The 22067-nt window shown below is 32.3% G+C and overlaps 1 non-coding gene across 1 annotated transcript; it reads left to right on the top strand.

Annotated features, from left to right (window-relative positions):
• Positions 1-20218: 20218 nt before the first annotated feature.
• Positions 20219-20322, top strand: LOC127741038 (small nucleolar RNA R71). The gene has a single exon (XR_008001890.1). It is a non-coding gene; the product is annotated as a small nucleolar RNA R71 (small nucleolar RNA).
• The last annotated feature ends 1745 nt before the right edge of the window (positions 20323-22067 follow it).

Raw genomic sequence — 22067 nt, 5'->3', positions numbered from 1 at the left:
GACAGCAAAGAGACCAAGAGTTCATCTCAAAAATGGTAGTGTTAAAATGACGGCAACTCTTCAGGCCATCGGCTAAGTTAGACAATAATAGGAGGTCTAACAGTATTTTTCAAGTTCAGTGAAAAATACAAATTTAATATTTATTTTTGAATTTATTAGTTTTATGTTTAGTTTGTTTTGTTATTATTATTTGTTAGAAGATTTGATTTAGTTCTAATTTACTTAGTAGTATTTTTAGGAATTTTAAATTTAAATCAATATGATCTAATCCAATAAGATAAAATCTGATTTAAACAAAGTTATCTTATTTTTAGGAGATTTAAATTAAGTTATCTTATCTTTAAACTAATCTGTTAGGGGTCTATTTTAAATACTTTTTATGAAACAGTTTACATTACTTTTGATGGATAAATTTTTGGGTGCTAATATGCACTTTTTTTTTATGTGTGATCAAGTGAGGTGAGTGATTTGCTTTACTTATTTGATGAAAAAATTTAAAGAATCCAACCCAAGATAATTTTTTAGTGTTAGTTCTTTCAATTTTTATCTCTTTGATCTAAATTATCAAGAATTAATTCTTTGAAGGTCTAATAAAATTTTTTATTTTAGCAATCTAAATTGCTAAAAATATATTTCTTAGAGATCTAATAAATAATTCTTTATCTATCTTTTACATTTTTTGTGTCTTTTTTATTCTGTATGTCTTTATTAAAGTCTGTCTTCTATGTGGATTTTATTGAGTGTGTTAGAAATATTACTACAAGTCATATGTAGATATAATGTGACCTTATTTAATTATACATCAATTTTTAGACTAATAAGACCTCATTTATTAATAAATTTTATACATCAATTTTACAGTAATATAATTTAAAAAATTAATAATTTTTTAGAATAACTTTTAAGTTATAGTAATATGATTTGGAACATTAATTTTTTGAGAGTAATTTTATTAATTATAATAATATGATATAGGAAATCAATAATTTTATTAGATTAATTTTATTAACTATAACAAGATGTTTAGTGAAACTAATATTTTTTTGGAAGTAGTATTATTACTTATAATAGTATGTTAGATTGATTTAATTTTATTTATAAAGTAATCATTGTAACGACCCAACTTTCAGCATGTTATGATCGTACTAATAGTAAGGTGTTACCGGCTTGTTTTTCTTTATTATCTATTGAATACTGAGCCTTTATATCGATATCACGTTCAATTTTTAAGAAAACTCCAAAAAAATTTGGTTTTATTTATTAAAATCTCATATTAAAGATCTCTAAATAATAATAATTACATAAATATTAATAATAATAAATGTTATACACAAGAAATCAAAATAAAACTTATATACAATACTTATCCCTCTATATAAAATAAAAACTTAAGTAACAAGAACGATAGGACTCTATGAAAGCAACTGGATTATAAATAAAGTCTAGTAATTACTCGCGGTTTCATATTGAGTCTTTGAGTCTGTGTTACTGAAAGGGTAAAAATTTTTGGGGTGAGAACTAAACCACACATTCTTAGTAGAAAATGAGAATGCCGTAAAAGTTATGAATAAAATACAAATAATTAACTTACTAAAGAAAACTATTTTTATCAAACCTTTGAAAATACTTTTTAATTTTACTTTAGATAATTAATTACTTTCTTTAAATTTCTAAACTCAAAACAGATTTCAAACATAAAATTAGTCATATTAACCATCTCTCAGCCACATAATTAATTTTTAATCACAACATCAATTCTTAGTTCCTCATACATCCACAAACTAAGAGCACAAATAAAAGACTTAAATCTACACACAAACAAGCTGCAAAAAGACAAAAAGCACGATCACAAAGAAATAAGATAAGCAAACACGTTCAAATACAAATGCACAAACAAGGATGATGCATGTCTAGTCCTAGTGCAGGTAATGAGCTCATTTGTCAGTTACTAACCCGCTTCCAACGTTACCCAGCAACCTTTGTCTGGATAAGGCTTTCCTGTTGGCAATACCCACTGCAAGCAACCTTTATCTTGCACGATAGCACTTATTGGCCTATATATGCACAACACATTCACTGTAAGCAACATCTATCTTACAGGAGTATAATACACTCACTGTAAGCAATTTTTGTCTTACAAAAGAACATTATAGCTAAGTATCTCCAGAAAAGCATTCTCGATGATCGCACCACTATCTATCTGACTGCCTCTCTGCAGCAGATTCTTACATAATCATTCTCATTATCATCATTAGTTATCATTAACTTATTCATCACCAGTTTCACATTCTTATGTAGTATCTATTTCTTTCTCTGTCCAATCATATGGTACAAACTTTACGGTTTTTACTTTTGCAATATCTTAACTCAAACCATTTTCAAGCACTTAAACATTCATTTTCAGCTATCAAGTATCCAATTCATTAATCTTACATTCAAAACTTATATTTATATATTTTAATTTAACTAAATCATTATATTTTTATAAAAATTCAGACATAACCTTCTCTAAAAATAGACTTAAACCACCCTTACGGGTTTCCTCAATCTCAACAACTCATCAACCTTTTCTCAACAATTGTCAAATAGAAAGTTCTCAATCAGTCAAAGATTCACAAATCACAATAGTTAATAATTCAATCATAATTCGCAATTCTGACATAATCAACCATTCCAACTTCAAAAATTCATAACTAATTTCCCAAATAATAGAACCAAACTATAACAATTACATTTATTCTAGTTTACTTAAAACTTAACCCCATACAGTTTGTTTAATATTTGATATGGATTTTTCAAACCACAAAACACCAGCAAGTGCATCGGATTATACCAAGTAATAACTCACGGTGAGTGAGTGTCGATCTCACGAGAATTAACGGATTAAGCAAGCAATAGTCAACCGATTATTCTAGTTAGACAATCACAAATTAGAGTTTTAGAAAGCTTTAAATATAAATAGCAATCAAACAAGAGAAAAAACTAAGAATTGAAAAGATGGTTTGATTAAGAGAGTTAAGATTTTAGAGATATTAAAATTTCCATATCGATACTTTTCACTTTCACCTTGATCATGCAAGATACTTCTATGGAAAATCATTAGTAATCAAATCACAATCCCTTGGTAATTCAATTTCTCTTTAACCTAATTAATTGCTAATTCCTTAGTCAATTATTTAAGGAAAAAGTCAAGCACGTTCACTGATTCATAAACCATACAATTCATAAGAATCTCCCCTAATTGATTCGATGGCACTTATCAAATCTAGTTTCACAACTTAAGAGTTGTGAGAATTGGTTTTCAAGCTTAATTCAAATTAATCAACTTTTTCAAGAGGTTAAAAGAATTCAAGTCAGAGAAAAATTGTTTCCCAAAACGTTCAATCCCTTAAGATGAAGAACAAAAGCCATTTATTAAAAAGAAATCAGTGCATAAATCAAAGGTAGAAAAGCTAATGTATTATTCCATGGAATTAACAAACCTCCTAACCTTAACCAAGGAGAATTAGTTGCTCATGTTCTTCAGAGAAATCCTAAACTATCAAAGGTAAAAATAGCCGAAGAAGAGAAGAGGTTTGTACCCTCTTCCCTTGTATACTAAACCTAGAAAGTAAAATTCAAATTCAACTTTGAAACAGAATCAAAACTAAAGTAAAACCACATCTCTTTCCTAATTGTTAACTTTATGTCCCACGTGAAGTAGTCTATGTGCCATGTGAAGTCTCTTCTGAAGTTGAACTACTCTCTGCCAAGCTCACGTACCACGTGAAGAAGCCCACGTTGTACGTGCTTCAATTTCCTTCACTTGTTGCTCCTTCAGGTTGTAGTGACTCAATTCACATCCTACGTGAATCAATGGTCATGCGTACACACGCTTGCATGCATACGCACAATGGCCTGAAATCCTCTACTCGCGCGTACGCATATATGCATGCGTATGAACAATTGCTGCATCCTACGTGAAGTCTCCCACATCCCATGTGAAGAGGTAGAGTCAAGCGTACGCACACTTGCATGCGTATGCATGATACACAAATTGGTCACAATGTGGTATGTGGTCCTTTTTACATTGCACGCCCCTCTTTATGCTTCTAGAGAGCCTTCTGTTCATCTCAGGGAGTGTTCTACTTGTCTGAGAAAGCATTCTATTTGTCCTAGAAATCTTTCTGCTTGTTGCTCTCTATCCTCTCTTCTTCTTTGTTTCCCTTCTATTTTTCTTCCAAAGTTTTCTATAATCAATGAATTTCACTAATCAAAGTAACGTTCATTTTAACTTAGAATCAATACTTATTAACAGGAATTCTTAACAAATCAAATAAAATCATGCAGGAAAAAACACTAAAGAATGCATAAGATTTTATCAAATATCAAAAATCTTAATAAAAAGTAAAAGAAGTAAAATACAATGACACAGCCATAAAATAAATAAAATCCCTAAACTCTACAGATCCTAGTAATCGTTGTCGTCCTCGTCTTCCCCTTGCTTAGGTGGAAAACTAGGTGGTAATGTCAATGCCCACTAGCAGCGCCGCTGCCTATAGTGCATATCTGGTCATTGTATATTGCTATTTGGTCTCGCAAATGTTCTAGCCGCTCTAGGTCCTCCTTCAGCTATAGCCTGAGGGAATCTATGTCTCCCACACGTGCAAGAAGCTCGTTGTACCTCTCGTCAGACTGTTGATCTTGTTGATGATGCTCCTATGTGAGCTTTTGCATCAGCTCCATCAAATCGATGACTTCCTCGGGTTCGGCACGGCTAATGGCAGGGGCAGAGGCAAATGAAACTGCCAATGTGGAGGTGCGAAAGCTACTAGTGAAGAACAACCCCAACCCATTGACGCGATTCTTGTAGGGATTGATGAGTCCATATTTTCTGGAATATTTAGGCTTGATTTGGTTGGATTTCATCACATAAACCTACACTTAAGCACCAAAATAGCATACTTTTGTGATTTCTTCCTAATTTGGACCTAAATATGAAAACATGTGTTTTGTGCTTAAATTAGCAATTTTAATTCCACTTTCATGTCATTCGATACCGTGATATATTCTGTGAGTGATTTCAGGTCATTTTGGCAAGAATGGCTAGGCAAAAGTGGAAGAAAGCATGTACAAGGGAGAACACATGAAGAAAATAAGGAAAAGCACACACAGCCAAGTGTGCATGTGCACAAGCATCCGTGCGTGCGCACAAGAAGAAATTTGCATGTGTGCGTGCGCACAAGCACCCGTGCGTACGCACAGGTTGACATTCAGCAAAGTGTGCGTACGAACAAGACCCTGCACGTGGTTTCAGGGGCCTCTTGACCCAATTTTTGAAGGCTATATGATAAATTGGAATGCTATATGAAGGGAATATCAACACATATAGAGGGAGGAGCTTATTAGGCTTTAGTATTAGTGAGTATTAGGTAGTAGTAGTAGTATAGGAAGCTTCCGTAGGAGTAGAAGTAAAGTAGAGTAGAATTTTCTCTTAGGGTTTACTTCAATTTGCATTGTAGCATTTTATAGCAAGCTTTGATTTTTGATTTTGCTTCTTTAAGTGTAAGTACTCTTAATTTCCTCTTTAATTCTAGCATCTTTTACTTTCACTTTCTCTTGGTTCAAGTTACTTTGTTCATATTTTCACTTTTAGTATCTTGAAGTTTTGATTGATGCATTTAATGTTTTATGCTTTCTTTATGTTTGATTGCTTGTTTTGTGAATATTTTGGATATAGCTTTTATTTTCCTTTGCAATTTTACATGTTTTGGTTTTATGCCCATCAAGTGTTTTTGAAAATGCCACTTGGTAATTTTGAGTAGATTTTCACACCTTGGCTTGGGGGTTGAGTTCCTAGGATACTAGAGTCATAATATCCGATATTTAGTGATAATTTTTGGGTAGTTAGTTGACTCTTGTTTCCATTGACGCTAGCTTTTTATCAACTAGTTTGGTAAGTTAGCTAGGACTTATGGATTAAGGGCAATTATGCTTGCTTGCCTTACTCCTCGATGTTTGGGGTTAACTAAGCGAGATTGACTCATCATAATTATCATAGTTGTGGTTATGGCAAGGATAGGATTCCTTGGATTCTCATTTCCCAAGTCAAGGCTCTTTTATATATATCTTAGCATTTTCACTAGTTTTGATCTTGTTGCCCTTTTACTTGCATTAATTTCCAATTTTGATTATTGCTTAGTTATTTTAATCTTTCGTTCTTTGATTTGGAAACCACTTTGTTTGCCTTAATAACTGAAAGTATAACACTTCAATTTCATTTCGAGGGAAAACGACCCAAGGTTTAATTACTCTTGGTTTTAATTTGAATTTGAATTTAAACTTTGATTTGAGCATTACTTGTTCGTTGAGAACTATATCTACAACGAAGTTATTTCTCCTTTACCTAGAAGAAATTCTTAGAGGACGGTTTTGTTCTTTCAGAATCAAAGACGGAGTCAAGCCAAACCCTATTAGGATCGACGACTGAGGCATCAGAGTTGTGGTCATCCCCGTTAAGCTAAGATTGCTGGGCTTCCAATCTCTGCGTGTAATACTCTTTTGTAACACACGTTATGATTAGAATGAAAATTAATTGACTTTAAACCAAATACATTTCAAACTTATAATTAATTGAAACCTCACATAATGAACCGCAGACCGCTTATCAGCAAATCTCTCATCGTTGGCCTTCAATATATGGGTATACTTGAAGGTCTCGGCCAATGTCACCTGACGCTCCATCGACTTAGACTACACATATTGAAACCAAGTAATAAAATAAATCAAGTAAAAATTAATTTAAGTAATAATTAACAAAGATTAGCAAACTGCATACTAGTCTCCTCTTTGTCTTAATGAAAGTCGCTGACCCATTGGTATACTTCAAAGACCTTGACGATGCCCTGTTAGCTCTGTTCGTCAGACGGCGACGCTTGAACCCCTCATCAGTACTAAAATGGTTGTCAATGCGCTCTTAATATCTAGACGGATCCAAATTGTGATGTGATTGCACCTCTCACGAATGTCCTGCATTATTTGCTGAAGTCATCTAGCTATCTGCGGTCATAGATCTTCCTGATCATGAGATCATATTTTCTATCCCATATAAATTTCTCCTGCGCAAAGTAATTCAACAATATTGGGTTCTTACCACCTACTTCTAAAACCATCGTGCTTTGGTCTCAGCAGGGATCTTCATTGTATATATTTTTTATCACAACACTAATAGATGAAAATTGTAAAGATGAGGACATGAAATTTGTATTAGAGATCAAGACTAAAATGATTAAAAGAGATTGAACTTGATGTGGTTTTTACTGCATCATATCAAAACTTTTCAGAGAAAAAGAAACAGAAGGAAGGGCAAAGAACTAAGGCTGACAACCAACTAAGGTCAATAATCATTGCAGTAAATACAATGGCTTTTTGAAATTTAGGGATATTTGTCATACTTCATGGTTTATTATGGGTTATGTATCTATGTTTAAATTCGTTAAAGGTTTAAGTGTCTCATAAAATTTTTTTTCAAGGGTTTAATTGTCCTACTTTACTACAACATATTATTGACACGACAGGGGATGTTTTATCCTTTAGAATGATTCTTTGATACGTCATTTTTTAATCAATTAGAGATGGAATGAGAGTTAACAAAATAATTAGAGATCGAAGTAGAATTTTACTCTAATAAATATACCAAATCCAAACCCGAGCCGCTTTGATGAAAACATGCCTCCCAGCCATGTTTCCCAGGGCAGCCATGAAGTCTACAAGGTCATTCCCTGTCGGTTCAGGATTAGCCTTGCCTATTCTACCTCTGCCTCGCCCACGATCGTGTCCGCGAGTAGACATTTGGTTCCTATACACACAAAACAAGTGATATCAAGTTGATTAGTCCCAATATCGCAAGTCTAATGCTTCAAGTCCCAAATGCATACTCATAAACGTTTATGCCACATATATCAGTTAGATATCCTAATAGCACATAGACACACACACACACACACACACACAGAGAATGCACAGAAGCATAGTCAGTCCGTCCCTCAGGCACTATAGGAACGAACTGCTCTGATACCATAATGTAACACCCTACCACACGGAGCTTTATGCTTAAGTCGTAAAACAGAGATGGTGTGGTATTACGACCTCTAAAAACAAAATATATACATAATAATATTGGAAAGAATACAGTATATGAGGAACCTTGAAAAATGGATAAAACAAGATCGCAAAATAAAAAGTGCAACACTCAGAATTAAGGGTTACTTGCGTGCGAAGAAATATGGAGTTTACTAACATATATACACAAAAGACAAGAGTAGAGGATCAAAAGTACAAAATATCAAGCTCCTAACTCATCCTGCGAAGCCAAGGCTAGCCGAAGGATATTTACATACATATATACATATTCCAAAATCCAAAATACATAGATAAACCCTAGTTCTCCATAATATCCCAAGAGGAGAAAAATAAACAAGTATATAAGGGGAGATCTAATATACACATATATCAAAAGAACAAAAGAAACCCCTAAGGAAACTACTTCGCTGCAGAAGCTCTAGACGCCTAGTGAGGTGCCTCTCAACCTGCATCTGAAAAATAACAACACAATATGGAATAAGAACCGGAGGTTCTCAACATGGTAAAGGTGCCACAAATATAAGATATAAGGTCTTGGAAATGCCAGAAGCAATCCTAGAACACCGACACTCAGAGGTAAAGCTTAAGGAACTAAAAACAGAAACCATAAATAGGTGGTCGTCTAAAGGTTCTCAACCTAACTAAACTTAACCTATACACTAAACTTTCTCACCTTTCCTCCTTTCCTTTGTCTCCCATGAGTTGCACAGATGAACAAGCAAAACAAGGAAAATACAAATAGTTCACAAGTAGTACAGATAACAATTATAACAAATAACAAATTATAATCACATAGGCAATCTCATATAGTTCACAAGCAAGCAAATTAGACAATATGCACCTGATGTATTCCTGTCCTATGGATGATGAGGCTTATCTGTCAGTTATCAAGCCTATCCGACAAGTCCGGTTTTCTAAATCCCTGGACTATCTCTCGTCAGGCATCCCCATGAGTCTATGCATAGCTATTTTTCTTTTCATTCATAAATCAAACATTCATTTTACTCAATGGGGTTACCATTCCCGGAAATTTATACGTGCTCGGTCACCCTTACGATGTAGGGTCAACAAAGTATCGAGTTTCGACCTGGAACACGAGGTGGCTAGCCATGGTTCTTTACCCAGGAAAACTCATAGCTCAGATCATTTGAGTGCTTAAGCCAAATAATATTCACAATCATTTATAAACATTGCATATTCATACAATCAAATTCATAGCACCAATTGCACTCCAAGTATACATGTTTTTGTACCTAACTCATCATTTTTTCAGCTTTACTTCACCCCAAGTTATCTCTGTTTCCTAGATTCAGCTAATTACTAGGCTTACTACTATGTTTTATGGCTAAAAGAATGAAAATAGAGATTTAGAAGTTTAAAATTCAGCTCAAAAACACAACATCCAGATTAGCTGAAACAGGGGCCACGCGTACGCGTCGGCGTACGAAAAACATAGCTCGCGTATGCGAGTATCCCAACCTGAAAGGGTTGGTCGTGTCACGTGCAGGTGGTTGCGTATGCAATCCCTTAAAATCATTGTTCGCGTATGAAAACACACTGCTCGCGTACGCAAGCTGTGCAGAATCAACAAAATACTGAATGCTGCAGAATTTTCAATTTTGCTCTCCGAACTTCCGATGGCATAAATTTTTCATTTTAAAATATTTTTTTATCCGTTCTTCAAACGGAGTATACTTTACGGACCCAATTTTTATATGAAATAAATTTGAAACCATTTGGGGGTCCGGAAGCCAAGTTATGCTTCGCTGAAGTTCAACCAAAAAATTAGTTTTACACAAAAGTTTCAAACCTTAATTTTCTTTGGAACTAAACTCAAAACCACATTCTCAAACCTGTACTCATCACATTATCATGCCATAGCATACCAATATAGCACTATAATCCAATTACCACACTACAATCAATCATGCTTCAGTTTTTATCCAATTTCACCCCTAGAATTCCTCTCTTCCACCAACAAGATCATCAACATTCCATCCATTATACATAATCTATAACATCAACTTATCAAACAATACTTAATCACCATAATCATCAACAAATGCTCAACATATTTCATCAATCAAAGTCACAATTACCAAACATTCAATACACTTACTCATTCCAACCTATCCTATGGTAACTTAAGTTTTCACAGAATATTATACATTAAATATGTGAAACCTAAATCATACCTTGGCCGATTCTCACGTATTATCCAAGGCAACCCACTTAGGCACAAAGGCAAGGCTTCAACACCAAAATTTAGCTCTATCACCCACCAGGTTCCCAATCAAGCCTCCAATGGCTCCAAGGACTCCAAATCATGCATACATACACACCTAACACATATATACATACACACACCCAAAAACTCAATACCCAACTTACTCAAAACAAGAAATAGCTAGGGTTAAGGATCCTTATCGTACTCATGGACCAAAAGAATCAAATCCAACAAGTTTTGCAAGCTAAACCGAACCTAGAGTACCAAATTCACACTACAAGAAAATAGAACATTTGTAACAAAAAATTTGTATCAAATTTAAAATTGTTACAAATTATGATTTTTTCGTAACAATAATTAGTTATTGTTACAAAATAAGAATATTTTGTAACAACATGATTTTCTTTGTTACAAATTATGTTGGCTTTCATATCAAATTGTTGTTTTGTTGCAAAATATTATAATATTTTGTAACAAAAGATTATATTGTTGCAAAAATTCAAAATATTTTGTAACAAAATATCTATTTGTTTCAAAAGTTCTAAATATTTTGTAACAAAAAATAAATTTCTCACAATATACAATATTTTTGTAACAAGTTATTTATTTGTCACAAAATTCAAAAATTTTTTGTAACTAATAAAATTTTTTGTTTCAACATATTAAATGTAAGACTTCAAATTTTTAAAAATTAACATAATGAGTTATTTATGATTTATTATACTTATTTAAAATTTTATATTCAAAAATTTATTTTATTAAAATTATTTAAGTCAAATTAATGATATTTCGAGTTTAAATCTTAACCAGTATTTATTTAAAATAATTATAAATTAATAACCAAATAGTATTTCAAAAATAATTAATTTAATTACTCAAATTCTTAAAATTAGGATATTTATTTAAAAATAATTTGAGAATTTATAATTAAATAATATCTTTATATAATTATTATTAAATTAAAATTAATTTTCAGTTACTATACTATCCTTATTTTTATTGAAAATATCTAAATTATCCAATCCCTAACCTTAATAAAACTCACACACCCCACCCCCTAAACCTAGTAGCCGCCAAGCCTTTCCTTCCCAAAACACCGAGCGAGAAAGAAAAGAAAGAAAGTAAGAGAAAGGGGAAATGGAAACAAGAAAAAGAGGAAGAAAAGAAGGAGAGAGGGAAGGAAGGGAGGACGGCACCGGCGGGTATCACTGCCGCCGCGCCGTCGTGTTACACCCAGAGGAGAGAGGACACCGTCGAGCAAGGGCCAAGGAGAGAGAGCACGTTGCGCCTATTATGAGCCTGCTGTCGGAGGAGCCGTCGTCGCTCCCAGCCACCATCATCGCTATTCAAACCGCTGGACTGCTGCATGCAAGGAGCTTCTCGTTTCGCTGCCGTCGTGCCGAGCTAGGAGAGAGAACGCCGTTGAGAGAGGAGACACTGTGACAGAAAAACCGCGCCGTGAAGGATGAGACCGTTGTCGCCGAGGCTCTGTCGTCGTTGCGAATAGCTTCTTGGCGTTGTAGCCGCTTCTCCTCGTCTTCCCTATTCTTTGCGCCAGCAGGAGGAAGCAGCCTTTGAATGTGTAAAATCTGATAACCCTTCTTTTCCCATTTTGATATTAAGTTTCTCATTATTTTTTATTTTTGGGGACAAAATTTCTTTTGTGATTCAATTTATTACAGATGATGAGTAGTGAACATTATTCAAGATTATTGAACTATTATTGTTATGAGTAATGATTTTCTTAGGTTTCTCTATTATGAGTAATTTAGATTATTTTATTGTATAGTAATTATAGACCTGTTTTTATTGTTCAGATGTTGTATTTTTTATTTAATTATGGAACTGTTCTTGTTGTTTTTATTCAGTATTATGTTTATTTAATTATTCAATATTGTGTTTAGCTTGATCTGATATGGCCTAATATATCTGTGTGTGTAAGAAGTGAGCTATTATCTTATTGTTAGAGTTTTTCTTTTCTTTTGTCCTAATTAAGAAGATAGATGATCTTGAACTTTAAATTTATTATTAAGTTACTGGATAAGTAATCAATATATATTATATATTGTTATAATGGTGAGATGATTGATTTTGTTGTCATCACAAGTCAAATCTTTCTTATAAAATTTTATTGTATGATTATGTTTCTTTATGAAGTAAAAATATAAGAAGAATCAAATTATGTGGTTCGTCTTATTTTTATTTCCATTCTCATTTATATTTTTGTTAACCATCCTACCTTAACTGCTTTGCACTAAGTGATAAAGAGCTTTTGTTTAATGTTGTCTTTTTTCCCCAAGAGGAGAAGGAAAGGAGGATGATTTATATTATTTATTTACCTAAAAGGATTTTGATATTGCAAACATGTTGACTTGTGTGTTTTTTAGCTTTCTTTTTCTTTGTTAAGTGTGCACTATGAAGCTTTGCATCTTGTCCCTATATTATGATGCTTAATGATAAATAATTGTTATTGAGAATAACATGTTATTTTTCTTCTAATAGTTTGTAATGTTATCTTTCACTTCTTGTCTTTAACTTATCTACATATTTTTAACTTTTTCTTTTATGCTATAATTTGATGTGTGAAATGTTAGAAATAGTTATATTTTAAAGAAGTAGATTAAATTTGGATGAGATGAAAGGAGAAATAACGAGTTTAAAATTTGGTTCAAAGGAAGTAATTTAAATTTGGATTAAATTTGGTTTCTTTTGGTTGTTATGCATGTTCTTATTCTTATATTTTGACTTGAATCTCACTTTCTTTGTATGGAATTTTTTGAGTGTAAAAGCATGAAAAATAAGTCAAGTATATTTGTGATTGAACAATGATTAATTAGCCCAAGTTTTATATGTTAAATTGTCAATTCTTGATAATTTGTATGCTTGATTTGTTGGTTTTAAATTTTGAGAATAGATTCTCAAAAGAATTAGTTAATTTTAACTTCTATCTTAATTTTTAATTAGACGAAGATAGTATTATGTGTTATTTTTAATTTTGGTTTTTGTTGTTTATGTTAGAAGAGTCAAGGATTATAAATTCTACATAATACAAATTTTATATTAAAAAAAAGTTGTATTTAATTGAATTTATAGAACTTATTTTATTGTAAAAGAATCTTAATTATATGTAAGATATTTAATTATCTATATGATTATATATTATATAAATATTGAGTTAGCGCGTTTAGAAAATTAATTGAGATATCAATTATTTAAATAAATATTGCAAAATAAATCTATTTTTGTAGCTAAAAGAATAAAAAATATTACAAAAGTAAGTAGTATTTTATAACAAAATATTATAACATAAATTTAAATTGTTACAAAAAAGAGTTTATTTGTTAAATTTGTTATCACTTATATAACAAATTTTGGTTTTTGTATTAAAAAAATTTGTTACAAAATATTACTCTGTATTGTAATAATTTCATTTTTTGTTACAAAAATTTTTTGTAATGGGACATACTACAACGGGTCTTTTTTTGTTACAAATTTTTTTTGTTTTAAAATTTTGATTTTTTGTAACAAATTTTTTTGTTACAAATATTGTTTTTTCTTGTAGCAACAAAATCTCAATATGGATATTCAAGATTTTTGAAATTTAAGGGGTAGAGAAACTGGAGTGAGAGTGAAGATTATCTATGAAATTGTTTCGATAAATTCGTAGAGCTCGACACGGTAGTCACGTGACCATAAACAACATGGCAAACGGAACTCGAAAAGAGAAGTTATGGTGGGTTGAATTAAGGTTAGGGTTTGGAAGCCCTTCCTTTCCTCCCCTTCAATGTTACAGCGTGAATCTCCTTTTGGGGAAGAAGGAGATGCTGAGTTTCTAATTAATGAGGTTTTGATTAGGTTCGATTTGATCGGTTTGGTCTGTTTAGCCTAAGTTTAGGTCAAATTTTTTAAAATTAATATCAAAATTTTCATTTTAATAAATTTTATCTTAATTTAATATAATATTTATATTTCTAATTTTTTCTATTAAATTTAATTTATTAACTAATTATTTATTAATTTTAACAAAGTTGCCCAACTTCTAAGTCCAGCCATGGATGAATTTTTTTTTGCAAGTATTACCAACAACATAAAAAAGGCTAGAATGATTATACAATTATTTGATCAAAAAATTATTTAATATAAAAAAGGCTATGAATTTGCATCAAGTTAAAATGTACTAATTTATATATATATTTGCTATCCATTCTTATTTTACTTTATTTAGTTTTTGAATAATCTCAAATAAAGACAACATATAACAATTAAATTAAAACCATGACAATCATGAAATTTGAACTTAAATATCATATGTTATCTAAATTTTTTACTATAAGTATTATTGGTATTTCATTTAAATTCATTTTAAATTATGGATATATTTTAATCATATGCCAAAAAAAATTGATTAATTAATCCGTTATTAATTTTTCTTCCAATTATATACGATAACTAACCTAAAATCAGCCAACATCAATCAATAATAAAAATTTAATACCCATTTACAATTTTTTTAACAATTATTCTTTATTATTTTTTCTTTTTCTTTTCTTCCAAATTTTAATTTAATCTACCACTACAAGCCATAATATAATCTACTTCCACCACCAGACACTATTGTTAATATTGGTCACCGCCTCAAGTGACCATCACTATCACCGATTATCAATTACTGATCACCTTAAATTTTAAATTTTAAATTCTAAATTTTAAATTTTAAAATTTAAATTCTAAATCTTAAATCCTAAACCGTAAATTATAAACTTTGAATATTAAATCCTAAATTCTAAAACACTTTATCCTAAACTATGCATTGTATATCATAAATTCTAAAAATTAATAAATCCTAATTTTTTTTTAATTTTAGATTTTTTATTTCTAATTTTAGATTTTTTTTATCATGAACCGTATGTTATTTTGTTAGCTAAAAATAATTGATTACCAATACTTTTTCTTTGTCTTCACTTCAAATACATTAATTAATAATTTGACTTCACTTAGCTTGAGTGAAGATAATATCAAATTTCAAAAGTTAAATAAAACATAGAAAGGTAAAGTATATTTTTGTTCTTAAAGTTTGGCAAAAATTTTAAAAATATTCTTAAATTTTAATTTGTCTCAATTTTATTCCAAAAATTTTTGATTTGCATTAACTATATATACCCCTGGCCATTAAATTTTTAAAAAAATTTAGAACTAATTCAACAACAATTTTATAAGAATAACTTTTAACAGAAGTAAATCAAGCATAATTTTCATGTATCTTTGTTGAATTGATCTTAAATATTTTGAAAATTTAACTATCAATGGTATATTTAATGAAAATTGAAATAAAATAAAATTTAGGGATATTTTTGAAATTTTTACTTAATTTTAAATACAAAAAATATATTATACTAAAAATATAAATTAGTGATTTTAATTTAAATAAAGACTAATTAATGGTTTTGTTTTAAATAAATCTATCGAATAAGTTTGGTTAAAACATGTTATAGTTACTCTTTTCTCAATGTTTTTATACCAATTAATAAAGCTGTATTGAGAAAAAGACATCACCATACCTAAAGCAAGGTATATATACTAAGAGGATATATAATTCTCTGTATTATTATTTTGAAAGAAAAATTAAGACAATAATAAATATTTAACATGTAGACCGTGTTGATTCTGAAATTCAAATATAAGACAAGATATAATTATATTGAGTTAGAAAAGAATTATTAGCACAGGTTTAGGTTAATACAAGCTAATTTAGAGTAATATTTTGAATTAGTTCTTAAAAAATTTTTAGTTGGACAATTTTATTTTCAACTGATGAGTTTGAAAAATTCTAAATTATTTTGATGATGATCAAATATTGTTAAAATGATTAACAACAACAACAACAACAAAGCCTTGTCCTACTAAGTGGGGTCGGCTACATGAATCAAACGACGCCATTGTGCTCTGTCATGTATCATGTCTACAGAGAGACCGTTTACATGTAGATTAATTACAAAATTATTAAATTGATCTCTAATTCAAAATAGCTGATTAATAATTTTTGCTAATGTACAGATTTTGGTGATCGGGCTTAATGCAACTTAAAACCCAAATATACTAAATAGATTTAGCCTTGTGCAAGAAATCTTATCTAATATATGGCTGGATTATTTTATTAGGCAACATGAATTGGGCTAAGAAAATATAAGGTAGTCCAAAAACCACTATGGTGAAAGACCAACAATTGGTTGGTCCGAAATTAAAAGAAGGAAGAAAGCAAGGTTGCATACTTTCCACAGATGCCACTTTCCCCCTTTGATGGATTGCAAATTTATTTAACTAGCTTTAATTGCCTTGGTAACATGAGAGAGAAAGTTTATATTGATTTGATTGATATTATTACTCTCACACGTTACAAGGTATGGAAAAGGGAAGTGGTTGATTCATTTTAATTTCTTCCTTAATTTCATTTGAATGCTTTTCTCTCTTCTCTCTATAGTTTCGGTCATGTTAGGAAGAAAAAGAAGAAGCAAGCTATCAGAGATAAAGTACAATAGCAGTGAAGCTATGTGCAAGCAAGAGGCCAAGGTGATGATGGCTCTTGTAGAAAGAAGATCTACAGTATAGTGTGGTTGAGATCTTTGCCACTTATGGTAAGATATGGTGAAGAAGTCTTAGGATCACCATGCCTAAAAATGGTGGAAGATCCAACTCGGTCAGAGAAAAAGATCCCTGGGGTATGGCTCGTCTCTACTTTTGTTCATCCATCACAGGAGATAGCTACTGTAGCTACGTGGGGAAGAAGCAGAAGATAGAGCATAAGGAGCTATCAAGGATCAAGGGTTCATCAAGGGTCAGAAATCCTTCTTGGAGACAAAGTCAAGATGGAAGGCTCAGACTAATGAAGCTTGAAGTGATGGGATGAGGAAGAGGTAATTGCATGTTGATTTTAGCATTCGGTTCCCTCTTTCATCTCTCTCTGTCTGAATCGATTTGTTATTGAAGAAGAAGAAGTTGGCTCGGCTGGACCGGTTTCAACCTTGGAGGCTTCCCCTTCTATAATAAGGGTGAACAGCCAAGACTTGAAGCAAGGAGAAAAAGAGTTAAAGCACAGAGTTCTCATAGCTACCCAAGCTAACAGAAGCTCTTCTCCTTCAATGTATTTCATTTTGTATTTTCTTTAAGTTTTGTTTGTCTTGAGTCTCATGAAAAAAGGCAAACAGTGAGGTTTGTAAGAAAAAAGCCATTGAGCGGAAAAAGGCAGAGTGTACAAAGTTAAAGAAAAAGCCATGGTATCTTAGAGGTGCTTTGTACATCTATATGTTGTGTATCATGATTCTGTGGGAATTCCCTTGCAAGTTGGGTTATCACTTAGCAGTTGAAAGCTTGGCAGGTGACTAAGTCAAGTTCAGGATTGGGGATAGATTCTGGACTTGTCCCGGATAGGAAGGGTAGTTCCTAGGGAGAATTGGTGTCTATAATCTGCAAGATTATAGTGAAATTCTATCATTGTTGCGATGGAGACTGGATGTAGGTTGCATTGCACTTAGCAGCTGAACTAGGATACTTCTTGGTGTGATTCTCTCTCTCCTTTACTCTATTTCTGTTTCTGCTGCATAGGAGACAAAACTGAAAAATATCTCTTGCCTGGTTACGAGACAAAAAGAAAATGTCTCTTGGCTAGGTACGAAACAAAAAGTAAAAATATCTCCTCAGAGCATTCTGAAAGACATCAAGTGTTACTAACCAAAAAAAGGGGCTAAGATTCAACCCCTTTCTCTTAGCCACTGATTACCATCAATTGGTATCAGAGCTTGGTCTCAAAGAGAGCAAGCTTTGCAGCTTGGAGAAAAGATCCTGATGGCGGATAACAGTGGCTCAAATCTGGTGGCTGGTGCACAAAAATTACAATCACAATTTTGCAATTCCGCACAACTAACCAGCAAGTACACTGGGTCGTCCAAGTAATACCTTACGTGAGTAAACGTCGATCCCACGGAGATTGTCGGCTTGAAGCAAGCTATGGTTATCTTGTAACTCTTAGTCAGGATATCAACAATGGTTTTTTGTTTTAATTACGAAAAGTAAAAGAGCATGGAATAAATACTTGTTATGCAGTAATGGAGAATAGGTTGGAGTTTTGGAGGTGCTCTGTCTTCTGAATATCTGCTTTACTACTGTCTTCTTCTTCGCGCACGCAAGGTTCCTTCCATGGCAAGCTGTATGTTGGTGGATCACCATTGTTAATGGCTATCATCCGTCCTCTCAGTGAAAATGGTCCATGTACATGGCTAATCATCTGTTGGTTCTCACTAATGTTGGAATAGGATCCATTGATCCTTTTGCACACTGTCACTGCGCCCAGCATTCATGAGTTTGAAGCTCGTCACAGTCATCCCTTCCCGGATCCTACTCAGAATACCACAGACAAGGTTTAGACTTTTTGGATCTCAGGAATGCTGCCAATTGATTCTAGCTTGTACCACAAAGACTCTGATCTCACGGATTTGAATGCTCTGTTGTCAGGAAAGGCAGTCAAACTCGTGAACCAAGAACCCAAGAGATATACATTCAATCTAAGGTAGAACGGAAGTGGTTGTCAAGCACGCGTTCATAGGTTGAGAATGGTGATGAGTGTCACGGATCATCACATTCATCATGTTGAAGTGCGAATGAATATCTTAGAATAGAAACAAGCGTGATTGAATAGAAAACAGAAATACTTGCATTAATTCATCGAGACACAGAAGAGCTCATCACCCCCAACCATGGAGTTTAGAGACTCATGCTGTAGAAGATACAAATTCAGATGTAAAATGTCATGAGGTACAAAATGAATCTCTAAAAGCAGTTTTTATACTAAACTAATAACCTAGGTTTACAGAAAATGAGTAAACTAAGATAGATAGTGCAGAAATTCACTTCCGGGGCCCACTTGGTGTGTGTTTGGGCTGAGCAATGAAGCTTTCACGTGTAGAGGCTATTCCTGGCATTTAACTCTAGCTTTTGTGCCAGTTTGGGCGTTTGACTTCAGCTTGTATCCTATTTCTGGCATTTAACGCCAGAATATGGTAGAAAGTTGGCGTTAAACGCCAGTTTGCGTTATCATAACTCGGGCAAAGTATGGACTATTATATATTGCTGGAAAGCCCTGGATATCTACTTTCCAACGCAATTGAGAGTGCGCTAATTGGGCTTCTGTAGGTCCAGAAAATCCATTTCGAGTGCAGGGAGATCAAAATCCAACAGCATCTGCAATCCTTTTTCAGCCTCTGAATCAGATTTTTGCTCAGGTCCCTCAATTTCAGCCAGAAAATACCTGAAATTACAGAAAAGCACACAAACTCATAGTAAAGTCCAGAAATGTAATTTTTGCATAAAAACTAATAAAAATATACTAAAAAGTAGCTAGATCCTACTAAAAACTATATGAAAATACCCCCAAAAAGCGTATAAAATATCCACTCATCACAACACCAAACTTAAACTGTTTCTTGTCCTCAAGCAACTAGATAAATAAAACAGGATCGAAAGAAAATCAAGAGGCAATAATTTCTCAGAGTTTTACATGAAGCTCAAATTCTCATTAGATGAGCGGGGCTAGTAGCTTTTTGGCTTCTGAACAGTTTTGGCAACATTTTGTTCTGAGCCAATATGGCATTCAGAGCATCAATTTCAAGAACTCCCCTCTTCTGAGGCGTCCCATTACTCATAGGATTCCTCTCAGAGGTGTACATGAATTGGTTATTTGCAACCATGTCAATGAGTTCTTGAGCTTCTGCAGGTGTTTTCTTTAGGTGAATGGATCCACCTGTAGAATGGTCTAGTGACATCTTAGACAATTCAGACAGACCATCATAGAATATATCCAAGATGGTCCATTCTAAAAGCATGCCAGAAGGACACTTTTTGGTCAACTGCTTGTATCTTTCCCAAGCTTCATAGAGGGATTCACCATCTTTTTGCTTGAAGGTCTGAACATCCACTCTAAGCTTGCTCAGCTTTTGAGGAGGAAAGAACTTGGCCAGGAAGGCCGTGACAAGCTTATCCCGAGAGTCCAGACTATCTTTAGGTTGTGAGTCCAACCATGTTCTAGTTTTGTCTCTTACAGTAAAAGGGAAAAGCATGAGCCTGTAGACTTCAGGATCTATTCCATTAGTCTTAACAGTATCATAGATCTGCAAGAACTCAGTTAAAAACTGATAGGGATCTTCTGATGGAAGTCCATAAAACTTGCAGCTTTGCTGCATTAGAGCAACTAGTTGAGGCTTCAGCTCAAAATTATTTGCTCCAATGACAGGGATTGAGATGCTTCTTCCATAAAAATTTGAAGTAGGTGTAGTATAATCACCAAGCATCCTCCTTGCGCCTCCACCATTGTTATTGGGTTTGGCCATGTCTCTTTCTTTTTCGAGATTCTCTGTAAGGTTTTCTCTAGATTGTTGTGCTTTAGCTTCTCTTAGCTTCTTCTTCAGAGTCCTTTTAGGTTCAGGATCTGCTTCAACAAGAATGTCCTTGTCCTTGCTTCTGCTCATATGAAAAAGAAGAGGACAGAAAGGGAAGAGGAATCCTCTATGTCATAGTATAGAGATTCCTTTATGTGAGTAGAAGAAGAAAAGAATAGAAGAAGGAGAAGAGAAAAATTCGAACACAGAGAGGAAGAGAGGGTTCGAATTTTAATATGAAGAGAAGTGTTAGTAAATGAATAAATAAATAGAAAGAGATGAGAGAGAAGAGTTTTCGAAAATTATTTTTGAAAAAATAGTTAGTGATTTTTGAAAATTAAGAGAAGAAATAAAATTAAAATTAAAATTTGAAACAATTAGTTAACTAAAAAGAATTTTGAAAAAGGGTGAGGTATTTTCAAAAATTACAGAGAGAAAAGTAGTTAGGTGGTTTTGAAAAAGATAAGAAACAAACAAAAAGTCAGTTAGTTAGTTGAAAAAGATTTGAAAATCAATTTTGGAAAGATAAGAAGTTAGAAAAGATTTTGAAATTGATTTTGAAAAAGATATGATTTGAAAAAGATATGGTTGAAAAAGATTTGATTTTTAAAATTGATGACTTGACTAACAAGAAACTAAAAGATATTATTCTAGAAATTAAAGATTGAACCTTTCTTAACAAGAAAGTAACAAACTTCAAATTTTTGAATCAATCACATTAATTGTTAGTAAAGTTTTCGAAATTTTGAAATGAAATTAAGAAAAAGATTTTGAAATCACTTTTTTAAAAATATTTTCGAAAATATAAAAGAAAAATGAAAAAGATTTTATTTTTGAAAAAATTTTGAAAAGAAGAGATTTTTAAAATTGAAATCTTGACTTGACTAACAAGAAACAACTAATTTTAAAATTTTTTACTAAGTCAACCCAAATATTTCGAAATTTATGAGAGAAATAAGGAAAATATATTTTTTTTTTTTTTTTGAATTTTTAATGAAGAGAGAGAAAAACACAAAGATGACTCACAACATAAAAATTATGAATCAAAACACATGATGCATGCAAGAACACTATGAATGTCAAGATGAACACCAAGAACACTTTGAAGATCAAGATGAACATCAAGACTTATTTTTGAAAAATTTTCAAGAAAAGAAAAATATGCAAGACACCAAACTTAGAAATTTTTCATGCTTAGACACTATGAATGCAAAAATGCATATGAAAAATAACAAAAGACACAAAACAAGAAAATTTAAAGATCAAACAAGAAGACTTGTCAAGAACAACTTGAA

Source organism: Arachis duranensis, chromosome 7 (assembly GCF_000817695.3).
Source record: "Arachis duranensis cultivar V14167 chromosome 7, aradu.V14167.gnm2.J7QH, whole genome shotgun sequence".
Classification (NCBI taxonomy): Eukaryota; Viridiplantae; Streptophyta; class Magnoliopsida; order Fabales; family Fabaceae; genus Arachis; species Arachis duranensis.
The sequence above is the reverse complement of the archived record's forward strand: the minus strand, read 5'-3'. Positions and strand labels throughout refer to the sequence as shown.